Genomic DNA, 19,795 nt, shown 5'->3' with positions numbered 1-19,795 from the left:
GCTTCAACAAGAGGTCCAACAAACACTTTAGAAATGCAAAAATACAAATTGCTTATTAACGACAAGGATTTATTACAGGTGATCTCTGAAACACTAACAGGGCTTGGTCAGAATCAATCACATGTCGGGGAACACCTTAATTATATTGTCATTTAGCATGTGGCTGAATCAGTCTCAGCTTATTCTCACTTTTATTGATACAAACCTGTTATAAAACCATTCTCTTTCCTAAGTGCATTTTAACATCATTCTTTTTTTGCGTTTTCCTCATAACCTACTATATGGCATCCACTACTTCACGTCCTTTACATGCACCATGCCTTTTCTTCAAATAATTATTATAAACCACTAGTCGCATGTAAAACTCTGTTTATATCCTACTGTATGTTAAGCAATGTGACTGACACAGTATGCACTGAAATGCAACAATATATTTTAATTTGCTCAATGCTACTTACCCATCTGTTTTAAAAAGCCGCATTTGTCATTCATGCTTCAAAAAATGTAAGACATTTCCTGACACTCTTTAAAGTTTTTTTTAAATACTGTCAACCTTTGACGACTAACTCTACAATATCTATTAAAGTAAACCATTCGCAATGGATCACCAGTGCCCTACAATAGCCTTTTGTGTGGATAGATGTGAGCTCAGTGAGGAGGGCAAATAATACACATCATCCATCAACAAATGAATGGTAGGGTATGCCAAAACACTCTACTACAACTAGTGACAGAGAATGCAAGCTCTCATTAGAAGGTATTTTAAAGTCAAAGACAGAAAATGTGTGTTAGCCAGAGCCGCAGGTTGTATCCACGAGATCCAACATTACAAAAGATGTTGCTGCTACTTTATAGGACATGTCCATATTCAACAGATGTTGTCTGACTCTACAAAAATTCACATTTTTGCAAGCTTCCCCAATGTATCTTCATTCATAGCAAACAGAGTCTTCTTCATAGCCCTCCCAGATCCAGAATCCTGCTGCTGTGCCTTTGAGGCTGTCAAATGGCAGATAAACAAAAAAGCTAAGCACGTTATTGAGACCCTTTCTGTGTTTCCCTGTAAGCAGAGCGATGGTGCATATCTAGCAGCGGCTCGGAGTGTTGTTGCTTCTCTCTGCTGAAGCCAAGGCAGGGCCATGGTTCCCCTCTCCTTCAGTGGACAGAGCTGTTATGCAGCCATCCGAGCTGTCCAACAGGCCAGTCCTCCGAAGACAGACAAAGCACAAGGGGATACACGATTCCAGATATTACACAAACACTGCAGGGAGAGGCTGGACACATGGGAGTAGGAACAGTAGTGGCCTGTGGTGGGAGTGCTGCCGGGCGCTGACGTGGGGAGGGGTAGGGTGGGGGGTAGTAAACTACGGATTACGACCGATTAGAGGTAAGTAAACATATAAATAAATGAAACAAATTTTGTTGCGCGCACTGCATCGCATTTGACGATGCAGTGTGCGCAACGAAATTTGTTTTATTTGTTTATATGTTTACTTACCGCTAATCAGCCGTAATCCGTAGTTTACTACCCCCTCCACCCTACCCCTCTCCACGTCAGCGCCCGGCAGCACTCCCACCATGGGTCGCTTCTGAGTAGGAAGTGTGGGGGACGCGGGGGATTTTTCTCCCCCCCAGATTTTGTAGTGGGTGGACACAGGGGACAAGGTGGGGGAACGAGGTGGACAATAAAAGTCATCCCCAAGGGCCTCCTCTGCTATACCCAACTACCGCCTTGAAGTCGAGCTCCAGCTGGCAAAGAGAAGGATGAAAGTCCCATCCTCCCAGAAGCCCGCAGCTTTTCAGTGGCGCTAGATCTAGAGCTGGACCCCCCCAGGTAATCTGCAAAGGTTTAGCAGGAGAATAGGTAAGGCGTGAGGTTTCTGTTTCTTTTTGCATTTAAGCACTGAACACTTGCTTGTCACAATTTACATTTAAACCCCGATCATGTGTTGCAGGGATTGTGCGTAGGAGCAGAACCATGCTTGGCACCATAGAAACCTCAGTAGCCAGGGACTGAGTCATCCTACCACCTTAGTACCCATGAGCCCGGGACAGACTAGCTATAGTGTCTCACTTGCCCTCCTACTCACTTACAGAGGACCAAGTGATTAGACACCCCAGAACACAACACTCCTGACTCTCTCAGGGATCGCGGTCACAGGACACACCCTTTCACTCTCACACTCATCCTTGTCCACAATAAATTCTGACAGAGACACGAGAAAAGATTAAAATGCTTCTTTTAAGTATTGCGCTCTTGTATGCAGTATATGTGCCACAATAGGTCAGACGAGATCCCAGGAACAGACAATAGGCGAAAGCAATGGCAGGACTTCTGTGTGAAAGTACAGCATGGCACAAAGCAAAATACGTTGTCTAGTAGCGTGTGCCAAGCAGAATGCATCCTAATTAGGCTAACTTAGGGAAAACAACAATGGGCCTGCACAGGACATATGACACCCTCCCCTTGGTCTGGATGTTAGCATCAAGTGATAACAGAAATCAGCAGGTAAGCAAAAGCAAATTGTCTGAATATATGAGTAATATAGGCCTCTTTTATGGCAAAAATAAATTTAACATGTACTTAATTACAGCGTGTGAGAAGGGCCCTGGACATGGGCCGATAAGTGGAAAGACAGGGATTTCAGTTAAAAAATCCAAACTTTCCAAGTTAGAGTCATCAGCCATCCAATTGAGGAGGTCACAGGAACAAACATGCTCTTCGGTGCTAGTTGTTGATAGGACCGATAATGGATGACCCGTGTTAATTTCAATGATGCTAAGATCCAGAAGACGCTGTGCCATTACACAGGAAGCACCTCCGGCTATTGGCCATAACGCAGGGTTATAAACCAGCCGCATTCCCAAGGAACAGTCCTGGTAATAGGCCACTAAGGGACCCATCAACAGTTCGAAATCCAGGGGAACTTGTGGTTGCGCAGCCAGGCAGACATCCAGGGACCATTGATAGCGGCACCGGATACAATGAAACACAGGTGAAATGGGCATAGCGGAAGGTTAAGCAAAACTCAGCATCCAAAGCTGCTAAGGGCACCATTCCAAAACGTTGCAGCATTCGATCACAGTACAGCTGCAGCAATGCCTACCTCCAGCAGGACCACAGATGACTCATCCATTACCGAAGGACAATAGTCCCACAAATCACAATGAGGAGCAGTGGGAACCCACCGAACACGCTGGAAAAAATAGAATGTAGAAATGCTGGGATTACACCAAAATAGTTTGAAATTATGTCACGAGGCCGGAGCCCACAAGTTTTAGAAAGTGTGCTAGGCCCATGGTATCAGACTCATTAAATATTTCATGCATCAGTTCACTGAAATGTAGGGGGAAATTTGTGTTTAACAATGGCTGTATTTAACTAGAAGTTCTCTCCACCTGCAATTCAAAAGTCTTGCAAGCTGAAGTGAGAGCCACTTCTTGTTGAAACAATAATGCTTTGAGCCTGCTTAGCTTATTGAAATCTGTTTTCAAAGTTGGAATGGAAGGCCATAACAAACTATCTACACTCCTGTGTGGAGGAGAACTGGACATTGTTGCAGCAAGTAACTAATTGGGAAACAGACACCACATACAATATTCCCACTTTTAGACCGCAACAATCCTGAATAATAAGAATCAGATAGCTTCCATTTGAAAGCAACGTAAGAATGTGAATAATTGCGGGAACTGGAGTTCCTTTAAAAAAAAGTTGGGAGCAGACACATTACAGGTGCGTGAATTTTTACTTGTTGACAAACAAGGGAATGACGTGCGGTGGAGTCACACTCCTCCCTGGTAAGAAAAAATTCTCTCGCAGCAATTTGACAAGGATAGGTAGAGGGCAGGGACCATAATTCATGAATGTAGCTGCTCCCAAAGGGTTCATATTGACCTACTGGGAAGTGTTTCATGCAAGCAGTGAACTGAAAGGTCGAGATGGGCAACAAGATAACCCTGTGTATTAACCATACTGCAGAAGGAGTTTCTGCTACAGTGAAGGGAAGCTGTTCGAGCTTCTCTATGTGTAACATGGTATAACTAGCGTCTTTCATAGCCATTGATTGCTGTGTATGTGTCAAATTAAAGGGTAAGAAGACAGCGCTACAATTAAGGTAATACTAAGGAATGTGCCCATTCTTAAGGGTTTGGAGTGTCCAGCTAAATTGCATAATTGGTCTAAGGTGATTCTCACCTTGATACAGTGTAGACACTTAGGGGCTCATTATGATGGCGGACGGATCGCCACCGCTGGCCGGGCGGTGGCGATCTGCTCACGGCCTTGGCGATCCGCCAGCCATCAAAAGCCCATTTACCCCTGCCAAATTAGCATGGCGGTGGGTACCGCGGCAGACGGAAAGTCTGTCAGCCACTTTTCTGCCGGTCAGCAATTTTTATGATTGCCAACCGGGCGGAGCTGGGGAATAATATGGTGACGGTGCCTAGCAGGCACCGTCCACCATATTATGATGTGTGCGGTTTTAGGCCTTGCCGCCATGGAAAGGCAGGCGATCTTTGGCATTGGGGGCCCGTAGCGGGCCCCCGGGGGTTGGCACTTGGGGGGTACCCATGGTACCCCCCTGCAGTTCCCTGCACCACCTGGCAGGCACCGCTTGGTGCCTGCCACATGGTGCAGGGAAATGATGTTCATGCCCTTTTAGCATTGCGGATGGCGCTGCAGCCAGCAGGACCGTCTGCAATGGTAACATGGCAGGATCCACCCGCCAGTATGGCAGGCACATCCTAATTGTGCCGGTGGGACCGCCGCACGTCTGGCGGTCGGTCCCTTTGTCCGCCCACCATCATAATGAGTTCCTTCATATTGTATAATATCAATTTCAGATGATACAGTATTATCTAAGGTATTAATATTAGATGACAATGTATTAATACTGTTGTCAACTGCAGCAAGCACTTTATCTTGATCAACTTGGCAGAAATGTAGTGCAGCTTCCAGTTTTGACAACTTCCAAAGTTCATTTTAAGCAGCATAAACAAATAGTTTAGAACGTGGGGAGCTTGGACCCAAAAGGAAATCAGATAGGTTCATATATTCGGACAGGAGAGAAAGATGTTGTTTCACTGCAGATAAAGTCAAATGTTCCAATCATTGTTGACACAATTTACCCACGGAATAAGTTGTTCCAGTGTTAACCCCTTCGATGCTCATGACGGAGCGGTTCCGTCATGAGCATCGGTTGGGCTGTGCTCATGACGGAACCGCTCCGTCATGAGCACAGCCCCTAGGGGAAGCGCTGGCGCTCCCCCCCTGGGGCATCGATCGTGCCCCCACAGAGGGGGATGGCAGCGGAAGAGTTTCCGCTGCCACCCCCGAGCCCCCCCCACGCTTCCTGATGACGTCAGCATGCACAGCGCGCGCCGACGTCATCAGGAAGTGTTGGACGCGCTGGAATTCATTTCTTCCAGCGCGTCCAACAGGAGCAGGTAGGTGTTTGGCTCCGGTGTGGCGGGGGGGGGGGAATTGCAAGGCCTTGAGGCATCGGGGGAGAGGAAAGAGTATGTCCTCACCCCTGATGTCTCAATGCTGGGCATTCCTGCTCCACGATCGCGCACAGGGGGGGGCAGAAAAGCCCACTAGACACCAGGGATGTCTTTTTCTTTATGTAGGAAGCGACCCCTTGGGCAAGGGTCGCTTCCTTTGCGGCCTAATTAATTAGAAGACTTTTCTGCCCCCCCTGGGTGCAGATCGGTCGTCTTTCTGCCCGTTTCTGCCCCCAGGTTGGGGCAGAAAATCCCACTAGACACCAGGGATGTCTTTTTTTTTATTTAGGAAGCGACCCCTTGGGCAAGGGTCGCTTCCTTGGCGGCCTAATTTATTTGAAGACTTTTCTGCCCCCCCCTGGGGGCAGATCGGTCGTCTTTCTGCCCGTTTCTGCCCAGGGATGTCTTTTTCATTATTTAGAAAGCGACCCCTTGGGCAAGGGTCGCTTCCTTGGCGGCCTAATTTATTTGAAGACTTTTCTGCCCGTTTCTGCCCCCAGGGGGTGCAGAAAAGCCCACTAGACACCAGGGATGTCTTTTTCTTTATTTAGGAAGCGACTCCTTGGGCAAGGGTCGCTTCCTTGGCGGCCTAATTTATTTGAAGACTTTTCTGCCCCCCCTGGGGGCAGATCGGTCGTCTTTCTGCCCCTAGGGGGGGCAGAAAAGCCCACTAGACACCAGGGATGTATTTTTTCTGCATGAGGAAGCGACCCCTTGGGCAAGGGTCGCTTCCTTTGGGGCATAAATAATGGGAAGACTTTCTGCCCCCCCTGGGGCCAGTCGGTCGTCTTTCTGTCCGTTTCTGCTCCGGGGGGGGGGCAGAAAAGCCCACTAGACACCAGGGATGTCTTTTTTTTATTTAGGAAGCGACCCCTTGGGCAAGGGTTGCTTCCTTTGGGGCATAAATGATGGGAAGACTTTTCTGCCCCCCCTGGGGGCAGATCGGTCGTCTTTCTGTCCGTTTCTGCTCCCAGGGGGGGGCAGAAAAGCCCACTAGACACCAGGGACGTATTTCTCTGAATGAGGAAGCGACCCCTTGGCAAAAACTGTTTGCATTTGTGCTCGATGTGTATTTTGTTGTCTTGTGAGTAATTTTTTTTTTTTTCTTCTTTCTAGTTGGATATCGTTGGTTTTTGCTGTGTCACTGCAAAGTAGGTTCTGGTGAGTGTAGCTGTCTCTTGTAATTGAATTGTATAGTTTTTGAGTACATTGATCATTGTGTTAAAGGTACACATTTCTTTACTTACTTGGTTTGCACATTGTTGGTTGTTGTTGACTTGTTTGTGCAGTCTTCTATCTTAGTAAGTATAATGGCTAGCCGCAGGATTACTGCTCAGCAGGTTGTTGGTTTGCTGTTTGAGTCTTCCTCTGACCATGGTTCAGAGACTGACTCTGCATCTGAGGGAGAGGAGGCAGGGGACGATTCTGGCAGTGAGTTTTCTCTCCGTATGGAGTCATCGGATGATGAAGATACTCTTAGTGCGGATGAAGTGCCTGTGTTAGAGGAGGAGACTGATGTGCTGATAGTGCGGCAAGAGGCATCTGGGCTGCAGCCTGGGGCTGCAAGGCTTCCCGTTGGTGTAGTGCGGCAAGAGGCTTCTGGGCTGCAGCCTGTGGCTGCAAGGCTTCCCGTTGGTGTAGTGCAGCAAGAGGCATCTGGGATGCAGGCTGGGGCTGCAAGGCTTCCCTTTGAAAGTGATGACCTCTGGGTTGCCCCTGGCATGGTGCAGCCGGCATTGCCAGAGTTTACTGGTGTTCCAGGGTCTAGAGTGAATACTGAAAACTTTTTGCCAGTACATTTTTTTCAGCTGTTTATGGACGATGTGTTTTTGGCAGAGATTGTTGAGCAGACTAATTTGTATGCCGAACAGTTTTTGAGGGGCAACAGTGCCAGTCTTAAGCCACACTCTAGAGCTACCCGGTGGACTCCCACAAATCTTGAAGAGATGAAGAAGTTCTTGGGTTTAACTTTGTTGATGGGCTTGCTAAGGAAGCCATCAATGTCTTCATATTGGTCTAGCAGTCCCTTAATGGCAACGTCTATTTTTCCGGCAGTCATGAGTCGTGACAGGTATTTGCTTCTGCTTTGGATGATGCATTTTGTTGATAATGGTTTAGCGTTGCCACGAGATCACCCTGAGTGTGACCGTCTTTTTAAGATTAGGCCTGTCCTTGATCACTTTGTTGATCGATTTTCTGAGATTTATGCCCCTGGGAAAGAAATTGCAGTGGATGAGTCTTTGGTGTTGTTCAAGGGCCGCTTGGTTTTTAGGCAATACATTCCTAGTAAGAGGGCACGCTATGGAATAAAGCTGTATATGCTGTGTGACAGTAGGACTGGATATGTGTCTAATTTCAGGGTGTACACCGGTAAGGAATCTAGGATTAACCTCCCTGGTTGTCCGTCCACTTTTGGAGTGACTGAGAAAATTGTTTGGGAACTTGGTAGAGGATTTTTTAAGAAAGGCCACCATTTATATGTAGATAACTTCTACACTGGTGTGCGGTTGTTCAGGGAATTGGCCAAAGTGGGCACTGTTGCTTGTGGCACAATCCGCTCTAACCGTAAAGGTTTCCCGAAAGAACTTGTTTGTCAAAAGCTTGTGCGGGGACAGTGCAGTGCGTTGCGTTGCCAGGAGCTTCTTGCTGTGAAGTTTTCAGACAGGAGAGATGTCTACATGCTGACTACCATCCATGATGAAAGCACTGCACCTGTGACTGTTTGGGGTCAGGTCACTGAAGCGCGCCAACCTGTGTGCATTTTAGACTATAATAGGCACATGGGTGGTGTTGACAGAGTAGATCAGAGGTTGGAACCTTACACTGCTCTTCGTAAGGCTTACATTTGGTACAAGAAGTTGGCTATCCATCTTTTCCACTTGGCAATGTTTAATGCTTTTGTTGTGTTCCAGGATTCTTGCCCTGAGTCAAAGATGACTTTTGCTAAGTTTCAGGAGTCTGTAATAGGCAGCCTTGTTGTAGTGGAACAGGCAAGTGTTCCTAGAGTTGGAGTGGTGGAGGATGTTGCTAGATTGAGAGATCGCCACTTTCCAGATCACATTCCTCCCACACCCTCAAAAGATTTTCCCAGTAGGAGATGTAGAGTCTGTTGGCGAAGAGGTACGCGGAAGGAGAGTCGTATGTACTGCCCCGACTGTCCATCTCATCCTGCACTGTGTGTCCCTGCCTGTTTTAGAGCGTACCACACGCGAAATAATTTTTGGGAGCATTCATGAGTGGTAAAGTGAACTGCCTGGTCTGTTTTCTTTGGATAATTTGATTCTGTTTCAAGGTTGGTGTTAGTGCAATGTATTTAGTTGCTGATTTTCTGTTGGAAGATTTGTATCTATTTACGATTTGTTTGTGTTTTTATTTTTTTCTAAAAAAATCCTAAATGTGATGGCGGTGTGTGTAGGCTTGCGCTTGGCTGTTGGTGTGTGTGGACTGGCACTTGGTTGGTGGTGTGTGTGGAATGGTGCTTGGCTGGCGGTGTGAGTGGGCTGGCGGTGTGCATGGACTGGCGGTGTGCGTGGACTGGTGCGTGGCTGGTGGTGTGCGTGGACTGGAGCTTGGCTGGCGGTGTGCGTGGAATGGTGCTTGGCTGGCGGTGTGCGTGGACTGGTACTTGGCTGACAGTGTGCGTGGACTGGTGGTGTGTGCGGACTGGTGCTTGGCTGGTGGTGTCCGTGGACTGGAGCTTGGCTGGTGGTGTGCGTGGACTGGAGCTTGGCAGGTGGTGTGCGTGGAATGGTGCTTGGCTGGCGGTGTGCGTGGACTGGTACTTGGCTGGCGGTGTGCGTGGACTGGTGGTGTGTGCGGACTGGTGCTTGGTGGGTGGTGTCCGTGGACTGGAGCTTGGCTGGCGGTGTGCGTGGATTGGCGATTGGCTGCCGGTGTGCCTGGACTGGCGATTGGCTGGCGGTGTGCCTGGACTGGCGCTTGGCTAGCGGTGTGCGTGGACTGGCGCTCTGCTAGCGGTGTGTGTGGACTGGCGCTCTGCTAGCGGTGTGTGTGGACTGGAGCTCGGCTGGCTGTGTGTGAGTAGTGACTTTCTGCTGGTCACTACACACACTGCTAGCTGAGTGCCACTCCACGCAATCCATCAGCCTGTGTAGTTGCTGTGTCTGGATTGTGGGCGTGTGAAAGTGATGGGCCCTTGAATGGCGCTGTGTGCTGGTGTGAGTTTTGTTATGTGATGGGCCCGCGGCTGGCGGTGTGAATGGTTTTGTATGTCTCACACGTATGAAAGGTGTATGAATGGCATGTAAAGAGGTTGGTGCCTTGTCGTGGCTTTACAGCTCACGAGCTGTGAGTCAATGGTTCAGTTTCTCGCCCTTTCAATTATTACCAGTGCATTTCATTTCTGTGAAATCACTTGCTAATACAATTGTATCTACTGAACCATCACTCACCCTCGTGCCAAATCCAACCAGTATGTGTGTGTGCTTGCGGATTAGATGGCTGTACAGTAATATTTGTCTTTCTAAAGCAGGGTGTACCTTGTCCCTTTTTGGTGAATTTTGTAATGTGTTGCTTTTGTGCCTGGTGGTGCGAATGGTCTTGTTTGTATCACGTATGAAAGGTGTGTGAATGGCCTGTAAACTGGTTGGTGCCTTGACGTGGCTTTACAGCTCACGAGCTGCGAGTCATTGGTTTGGTTTTTTGTGAATTTAATTATTGACAGTGCATTTCATTTTTGTGAAATCTCTTGTTAATAAAATTTAATACACTGAACCATGACTCGCCCTCGTGCCAAATCCAACCAGTATTTTATTTATTTATTTATTTTAGGTTTTTATAGAGCGCATAGTCACCCTTGAGTATCCCAGCGCTGAACCTCGTACTCCTAAAGGGGGGGGCAGGGAAGACTTCGAGTAGATCAAGGAAAGAGGAGGGTTTTGAGGGATTTCCTGAATCTTAAAAGGTTTGGTTCCGCTCTAAGGTTTGGGGGAAGTGCGTTCCATTTTCTGGCTGTGTTCACAGAGAATCTGCGGCCGCCAACGCGGGTTTTCTTCACCCTGGGGACCACAATAAGGTTTCCCTGTTCAGACCGGAGCGCTCTAGGTGGTTTGTATGGGGTGATCCATGTGCTCAGAATGGGAGGGCCAGCGTTGTGCAGGGTTTTGTGGGCCAAGCAAAGGGCCTTGAATGCGACTCTTTCCCTCACGGGGAGCCAATGAAGTTTCCTCAACGCTGGTTTGGCCGATGTTCTAGATGGGGTGTTTGTGAGCAGGCGGGCTGCAGCATTTTGGGTTTTTTGTAAGATCCGGTAGGTGGCTTCCGGTGCGCCGAGGTAAATGGCGTTGCTATAGTCTAGTCTTGCTAGCACTAGGCCTTGGATTAGCAGGAGGCGAGATTTGAATGGTAGTAGGGGCAGTACCTTTCTGCATGATCTTAGAAGCCCATAGCAGATACCGGCAGTTTTCCTAGCCTGGGTCCTGAAAGTGAGGTCAGTCTCAAGCCACACTCCTAGACTCTTGACCTCAGTTTTGGGGGAGGGGGGGTCACCCATACAGGCGGGCCAGATGTCAGGTGGGAGACTCGGGGATTTGTGGCCGAGGAGCAGGATCTCTGTTTTTGACCCGTTGAGCTTTAGGTCAGAGTCGCTCATCCATTGGTGGACGGTGGAGAGACAGTCACGCAGGTTGGAGGGTTTTAGCTTGGGGTGTGCGAGAGTCACCACTAGCTGGGTGTCGTCAGCATAGCTGACGATCGTCACTCCGAATGGGGCGACCAATTCCTCCAATGGGGCCATGTACACGTTAAAAAGCGTGGGGCTCAGTGAGGAGCCCTGGGGCACTCCACATCGGAGGGGAATTGGGGAGGAGCGGCTTTCTCCTTCCCAGACTTGGAAGGAGCGTTGTGAGAGGAAAGATGTGAGCCATCTCAGAGCACGGTCTTGTATACCTATGTTGTCTAGGCGCTGGGCTAGGACCTGATGGTTGACAGTGTCAAATGCCGCGCTGAGGTCCAGGAGGACCACTGCCACTGATCCTCCTGTGTCAATGATCTCTCTCGCTTTCTCTACGGCCGCCAGGAGGGCGGTATCTGTCCCCTGACCTGGTCTGAAGCCGGTTTGGGAGTTTTTTAAGAGGAGGTTAGCCTCCAGGAAATGGGACAGTTGTTTATTTACCAGTTTCTCTGCCACCTTCCCTATCCAGGGGAGGAGCGAGATGGGTCGATAGTTGGACAGGTCAATGGGGTCTAGCGACGGCTTTTTTAGTAATCCCTTGACCACGGCCTCCTTCCAGCTTAGAGGGACTTCTCCTTGGGAGATGGAGGTGTTAATGAGGGCCGTGAGTCTAGCTATGATGGTCCGAGCGATGATTTTTGTGAACCGTACGGGCACTGAGTCGCTGGGGGCACCGCTTTTCGTGGCTGCTAGGGTAGTTGCCACTTCATCCTCTGTAAATGGTCCGAATGAGGCTAAACATGGAAGTTTGGGAGAGTCCGTGGGATTTCTTGAGGTGGGGGTACAATCCTTGGCTGATCCGGGGGAGGTCTGATTGGTGGTGGGTAGGGAGGAAAGGATTTTTTTAATTTTATTATCAAAGAAAGTAGCCAGGTTGGTACATTTTTCCTCGGCTGCTTTGGGGTCCAGGGCTATCTGCGGGGGAGCTGGAACATGGAGGAGCTCTTTAAGGATGGAAAAAGTCTCCTTAGCAGAGCATGCTGAACTCCTTATTCTTTCTTCAAAGAAGGAGGTTTTTGTGCTATGGAGGGCTTGTTTGTATGCCTTCATGGTTGATTGGTAGGCGTTTTTATTCGTTACCGATTTATCTTTCCTCCAAGTCCGCTCCGTCCTTTTGCACTCCTTCCTGAGGATGTTCAGGGCCGGAGTGTACCAGGGGGCGTGGTTAATCCGTTTTACGTGCTTGAGGGCGTTTGTAAGTGGGATGAGGCTGTCTAGGGAGTTGGTGAGCCAGCTGTTAAACTCCCTATCGGCGGAGTTGGGGTCGGTGGGGAGGGGACCGTCGGATTCCCTCAGCTTCCTTTCCCATTCTTCTGGTCTTAGTTTGTTCCAACGTCTAGTTAGAATCTTAGTTTTTTGTTAGTATGTGTGTGTGTTTGAGGAATAGTTGGTTGTGCAGGAATCTTTGTCTTTAGTTTCTCTGCCAAGGTACACTTTCCATGCAAGAATAACCCACCAACTGTAGATATTGTCGAAAACCCATGGGAGTTCATGGTGATGTCTCTCTTGTGAATTCAAAAAGTTTTTTTATCCCCAATGTCCTGCAAACCTCAAAATGTCTGCCACATTTTCTTTGCAATATTATTCCAAAATTCTCACGCTATAGGAACAATAGTTAATCTGGTTTTGCAAGGGGGGTCACATTTCTGAAAACTACACACCCGGCGGCTTCCAGGGAGGTATGGCTTGCATGGATCCCCCAACGTTTCCCTACCCAGAATCCCCTGCAAACCTCAATTTTAGCTGAAAAAATCACTTTTTTCACACCTTTTGGGGTAGGAAAGTTGTGGCATCACCGGGCTCACACAAATTTACCACCACCCAGCGTTCCCCCAGGTCTCCCGGTAAAAATGGTGCCTCACTTGTGTGGGAGGCCCAAGTACCCGCGGCAGGCAAGGGCCCAAAACGTGGTGAGGCGACATCAAAATGGCCTTTCGCAAAACCACCTGGTTTTGCAAGGGGGGTCACTTTGGTTTTTGGCCCGGTGCTCGGTGGCCATCTAGGGAAACCTACTAAACCCACACATTTCTGAAAACTAGACACCCGGCGGCTTCCAGGGAGGTATGGCTTGCGTGGATCCCCCAACGTTTCCTTACCCAGAATCCCCTGCAAACCTCAATTTTAGCTGAAAAAATCACTTTTTTCACACATTTTGGGGTGGGAAAGTTGTGGCATCACCGGGCTCACACAAATTTACCACCACCCAGCGTTCCCCCAGGTCTCCCGGTACAAATGGTGCCTCACTTGTGTGGGAGACCCAAGTACCCGCGGCAGGCAAGGGCCCAAAACGTAGTGAGGCGACATCAAAATGGCCTATGGCAAAACCACCTGGTTTTGCAAGGGGGGTCACTTTGATTTTTGGCCCGGTGCTCGGCGGCCATCTAGGGTAACCTACCAAACCAACACATTTCTGAAAACTAGACACCCGGCGGCTTCCAGGGAGGTATGGCTTGTGTGGATCCCCCAACGTTTCCTTACCCAGAATCCCCTGCAAACCTCAATTTTAGCTGAAAAAATCACTTTTTTCACACATTTTGGGGTGGGAAAGTTGTGGCATCACCAGGCTCACACAAATTTACCACCACCCAGCATTCCCCCAGGTCTCCCGGTAAAAATGGTGCCTCACTTGTGTGGGAGGCCCAAGTACCCGCGGCAGGCAAGGGCCCAAAACGTAGTGAGGCGACATCAAAATGGCCTATCGCAAACCCACCTGGTTTTGCAAGGGGGGTCACTTTGGTTTTTGGCCCGGTGCTCGGCGGCCATCTAGGGAAACCTACCAAACCCACACATTTCTGAAAACTAGACACCCGGCGGCTTCCAGGGAGGTATGGCTTGCGTGGATCCCCCAACGTTTCCTTACCCAGAATCCCCTGCAAACCTCAATTTTAGCTGAAAAAATCACTTTTTTCACACATTTTGGGGTGGGAAAGTTGTGGCATCACCGGGCTCACACAAATTTACCACCACCCAGCGTTCCCCCAGGTCTCCCGGTAAAAATGGTGCCTGACTTGTGTGGCAGGCCCAAGTACCCGCGGCAGGCAAGGGCCCAAAACGTAGTGAGGCGACATCAAAATGGCCTATCGCAAAACCACCTGGTTTTGCAAGGGGGTTCACTTTGGTTTTTGGCCCGGTGCTCGGCGGCCATCTAGCGAAACCTACCAAACCCACACATTTCTGAAAACTAGACAACCGGCGGCTTGCAGGGAGGTATGGCTTGTGTGGATCCCCCAACGTTTCCTTACCCAGAATCCCCTGCAAACCTCAATTTTAGCTGAAAAAATCACTTTTTTCACACATTTTGGGGTGGGAAAGTTGTGGCATCACCGGGCTCACACAAATTTACCACCACCCACCTTTCCCCCTGGTCTCCCGGTAAAAATGGTGCCTCACTTGTGTGGTAAATTTGTGTGAGCCCGGTGATGCCACAACTTTCCCACCCCAAAATGTGTCAAAAAAGTGATTTTTTCAGCTACAATTGAGGTTTGCAGGGGATTCTGGGTAAGGAAACGTAGGGGGATCCACGCAAGCCATACCTCCCTGCAAGCCGCCGGGTGTCTAGTTTTCAGAAATGTGTGGGTTTGGTAGGTTTCCCTAGATGGCCGCTGAGCACCGGGCCAAAAACCAAAGTGACCCCCCTTGCAAAACCAGGTGGTTTTGCGATAGGCCATTTTGATGTCGCCTCACTACGTTTTGGGCCCTTGCCTGCAGCGGGTACTTGGGCCTCCTACACAAGTGAGGCACCAGTTTTTACCGGGAGACCTGGGGGAACGCTGGGTGGTGGTAAATTTGTGTGAGCCCGGTGATGCCACAACTTTCCCACTCCAAAATGTGTGAAAAAAGTGATTTTTCAGCTAAAATTGAGGTTTGCAGGGGATTCTGGGTAAGGAAACGTTGGGGGATCCACGCAAGCCATACCTCCCTGGAAGCCGCCGGGTGTCTAGTTTTCAGAAATGTGTGGGTTTGGTAGGTTTCTCTAGGTGCCGGCAGGGCTAGGGTTCAAAAACTACAGCTAGTCACTTTGCCAAAAAGTGGTCATTTTTCACTGCAAAATTGAGGTGTGACCACGTTGCGTTTTGCGCCGTTTCCTGTCACGGGCACTAGGCCAACCCGCACAAGTGAGGCACCATTTTTCTCGTAGGACTTTGGGGAACGCGGGGTGGGTGGAAATTTGGGGATCCACGCAGATTCCAGAACTTTCCATCACAGAAATGTGAGGAAAATGTGTTTTTTTTGTCAATTTTTTACGTTTGCAAGGGATTCTGGGTAACAGACCATGGTGGGAGGCAGTCAAGTCACCCCATCCTGGATTCCCCTGGGTGTCTAGTTTTAAAAAATGTATAGGTTTGCTAGGTTTCCCTAGGTGCCGGCAGGGCTAGGGTTAAAAAACTACAGCTCGTCACTTTGCCAAAAAAGGGTCATTTTTCACTGCAAAATTGAGGTGTGACCACGTTGCGTTTTGCGCTGTTTCCTGTCGCGGGCACTAGGCCAACCCGCACAAGTGATGTACCATTTTTCTCGTAGGACTTTGGGGAACGCGGGGTGGGTGGAAATTTCTGGATCCACGCAGATTCCAGAACGTTCCATCACAGAAATGTGGGGAAAATGTGTTTTTTTTGTCAATTTTTTACGTTTGCAAGGGATTCTGGGTAACAGACCATGGTGGGAGGCAGTCAAGTCACCCCATCCTGGATTCCTCTGGGTGTCTAGTTTTAAAAAATGTATAGGTTTGCTAGGTTTCCCTAGGTGCCGGCAGGGCTAGCGTTCAAAAACTACAGCTCGTCACTTTGCCAAAAAAGGGTCATTTTTCACTGCAAAATTGAGGTGTGACCACGTTGCGTTTTGCGCCGTTTCCTGTCGCGGGCACTAGGCCGACCCGCACAAGTGAGGTACCATTTTTCTGGTAGGACTTTGGGGAACGTGGGGTGGGTGGAAATTCGTGGATCCACGCAGATTGCAGAACTTTCCAACACAGAAATGTTGGGAAAATGTGTTTTTTTGTTGTCAACGTTTTAGGTTTGCAAGGGATTCTGGGTAACAGACCATGGTGGGAGGCAGTCAAGTCACCCCATCCTGGATTCCCCTGGGTGTCTAGTTTTCAAAAATGTATAGGTTTGCTAGGTTTCCCTAGGTGCCAGCAGGGCTAGGCTTCAAAAACTACAGCTCGTCACTTTGCCAAAAAAGGGTCATTTTTCACTGCAAAATTGAGGTGTGACCACGTTGCGTTTTGTGCCGTTTCTTGTCGTGGACACTAGGCCGACCCGCACATGTGAGGTACCATTTTTCTTGTAGGACTTTGGGGAACGTCGGGTGGGTGGAAATTTGTGGATCCACGCAGATTCCAGAACTTTCCAACACAGAAATGTGGGGAAAATGTGTTTTTTTGTCAATTTTTTACGTTTGCAAGGGATTCTGGGTAACAGACCCTGGTGGGAGGCAGTCAAGTCACCCCATCCTGGATTCCCCTGGGTGTCTAGTTTTCAAATATGTATAGGTTTGCTAGGTTTCCCTAGGTGCCGGCAGGACTAGGGTTCAAAAACTACAGCTAGTCACTTTGCCAAAAAGGGGTCATTTTTCACTGCAAAATTGAGGTGTGACCACCTTGGGTTTTGCGCCGTTTCCTGTTGCGGGCACTAGGCCGACTCACACAAGTGAGGTACCATTTTTCTCGTAGGACTTTGGGGAAGGTGGGGTGGGTGGAAATTTGTGGATCCACGCAGATTCTAGAACTTTCCAACACAGAAAGGAGGGGAAAATGTGCTTTTTTTGTCAAGTTGTTTACGTTTGCAAGGGATTCTGGGTAACAGACCATGGTGGGAGGCAGTCAAGTCACCCCATCCTGGATTCCCCTGGGTGTCTAGTTTTCAAAAATGTATAGGTTTGCTAGGTTTCCCTAGGTGCCGGCAGGGCTAGGGTTCAAAAACTACAGCTAGTCACTTTGCCAAAAAGGGGTCATTTTTCACTGCAAAATTGAGGTGTGACCATGTTGAGTTTTGCGCAGTTTCCTGTCGCGGGCACTAGGCCGACCCGCACAAGTGAGGTACCATTTTTCTCGTAGGACTTTGGGGAACGCGGGGTGGGTGGAAATTTGTGGATCCACGCAGATTCCAGAACTTTCCATCACAGAAATGTGGGGAAAATGTGTTTTTTTTGTCAATTTTTTAGGTTTGCAAGGGATTCTGGGTAACAGACCATGGTGGGAGGCAGTCAAGTCACCCCATCCTGGATTTCCCTGGGTGTCTAGTTTTCAAAAATGTATAGGTTTGCTAGGTTTCCCTAGGTGCCGGCAGGGCTAGGGTTCAAAAACTACAGCTAGACTCTTCGCAAAAAAAGTGTACATTTTCAGTGTGAAAATGTGGTGTGTTCACCTTAGGTTTTGAGCCACTTCCTGTCGTGGGCACTATGCCTACCCACACAAGTTAGGTACCATTTTTATCGGGAGACTTAGGGTAGTTCAGGTTTGTAAAGCAACTGTTATTACCTATTGATTTTTGATGCATTTCTCCCTTCCAAATGAAAGACATTGTGTAAAAAAAAAGTCATTTTGAAAAATGACCAATAATTGTCATGCAAGTATGAGTATTTCCAATTTCGAAAATGTGCAAATATGCACTGTTTCTAAACTCTGTAATTTGTTCCCATTTCAGAAATACATAGGTGTCTTTCATACCAATTTTTCCATGTATACATTTTCCCACAATAATTGCTATATACCCGGAACAAAAAATAAAAATCATTACAAAATGCTGCTCAGTTTTTTACTCTGGGTTCGTTGGGCTCTTGGTGAACCTACAAGTCCTATATATCCCCACAACCAGGAAGGTCCACCGGATGTAACGGTACATTGCTTTCAAAGAGATGTCATGATTAGAAGAAGTTACAGGTGAAAACGTTGACTCAAAAGGCTGCTTTTTTCAACAAATTTTTAATATTTCCTATATTTAACTGTTAGTTTCTATAAAGAAACCTTGATGGATCTACACAAATGACCCCTTGCTGAATTCAGAATTTTGTCTACTTTTCAAAAATGTATCGCTTTCCAGGATCCATTATTGCTTTTCTACCCATTTCTACCATTATCTGGAAAGAGGTTGAAAGCACAAAAAATAGCAAAAATAGGGTATGTCCCAGAAAAATGTCAAAACTGTGTAAAAAATGTTGGATTTCTGACAAAAATCTGTCATTCTCTAAAAGCTGGAGAAATTGTGATTTCAGCCCCACAAACCCTTTTTTGATATCATTTGCAGAGAAAAACCACTTTTCCCCATTTTTCACAAAAAAAAACAAAATGTTGCTGTATTTTGACTAATTTCTGGGAACCCTCTAGGAGAATCCACAACCCCTGGGTAACTTTAGAATCCCCATTATGTTGGAAGAAAAGGACGCAAATTTGGCATGGATACCTAATGTGGTCAAAAGGTTACAGGGGCCTAAGCACGCACTACCCCAAATAGCCCAAAAAAGGCTTAGCACAGGAGGGGAAAAGGCCTAGCAGCGAAGGGGTTAAAATGTGTGGATTGTGACTATCGGGGATCAGGTCTATTTAAAAACGAGAATGACAACCATTCGTGTCCAACAGCTATAATAACCACCCGCCCAGAGCCACAACTGAATAATTAAATGTACCATTTTGTATCATGCCATTTAAGTGATCTTCAGTGTAATTTGTGAAAGACTGTCGATCAGCAAAGGAGACAAAGGATGGAATATTGGGAGTATTCAAATCTTAACTTTTTTGCCATTGCCAGACAGGTGGTCTGCTGAACAGTGACATTAAGAAAAATAATTTGTGTGGGAATTAGACGTGCACGAAACAGAGAGTCTGTACCTTGATCTTGCCACGGCTTAGTGCCCCAAATTTATTTCAAGTCTATACTATCCTTCCAATAATCATAGCCTTTCAGTGCTAGGTTATCAATAAAGGAGGCGGTATATATTAACTTTGTGTGAGTAAGCATATATTTTCTCGAAGTAGTGGGTAACAATTTAAAATAGTGTGATCTCGGGTCAGAAGTGTCATAACTCGTGAAATAGGTATATTTCATCTTGTGCGTTTTGGAGCTAACTTGAGGCGGAGTTGACAATGCTCCCATTGTGTATAATTCTATTGGGGATGCTGTCCATTTGCTCTATGCCGAAAATGATGGCCATAATGTTGATAACAGAATAGCTCCGCCTAGTTAGGAAAATTCAAATATAAATCTTCAGATTCAAAGACAGTGTAATATTGCAAATTCAGAAAACATCAAATTTATAGTATCAACATCCCAATCATACGATTGCAACCTAGGCACTATAACATCCCCCATGGAAACTCTGAATATATAGAGTATCTGAAGGGTCTCCGTTGGACCGAACAGGTTGAATTGTACTTTATCCCTTACAATGCCATCAGTCACTGGAACGGCTGAAATGTTGACCAGGAACTGGTTCTCTATTCATTTTATGCGAGGAAGAATGTGGAGCCAACACTCCATCGGCCAGTTCTGAAGCGGAGCGTACTGGGAGGTAAAGCCCATTGATCAAAATGGAAGAAAACCGTTACGAATCCAATCCACATGAACAAAAATATAATGGAGAACATGATCCAGACATATATCCAAA

This window comes from Triturus cristatus, chromosome 7 (genome assembly GCF_964204655.1).
Source record: "Triturus cristatus chromosome 7, aTriCri1.1, whole genome shotgun sequence".
Taxonomy (NCBI): domain Eukaryota; kingdom Metazoa; phylum Chordata; class Amphibia; order Caudata; family Salamandridae; genus Triturus; species Triturus cristatus.
This window is presented reverse-complemented; position numbering follows the sequence as displayed.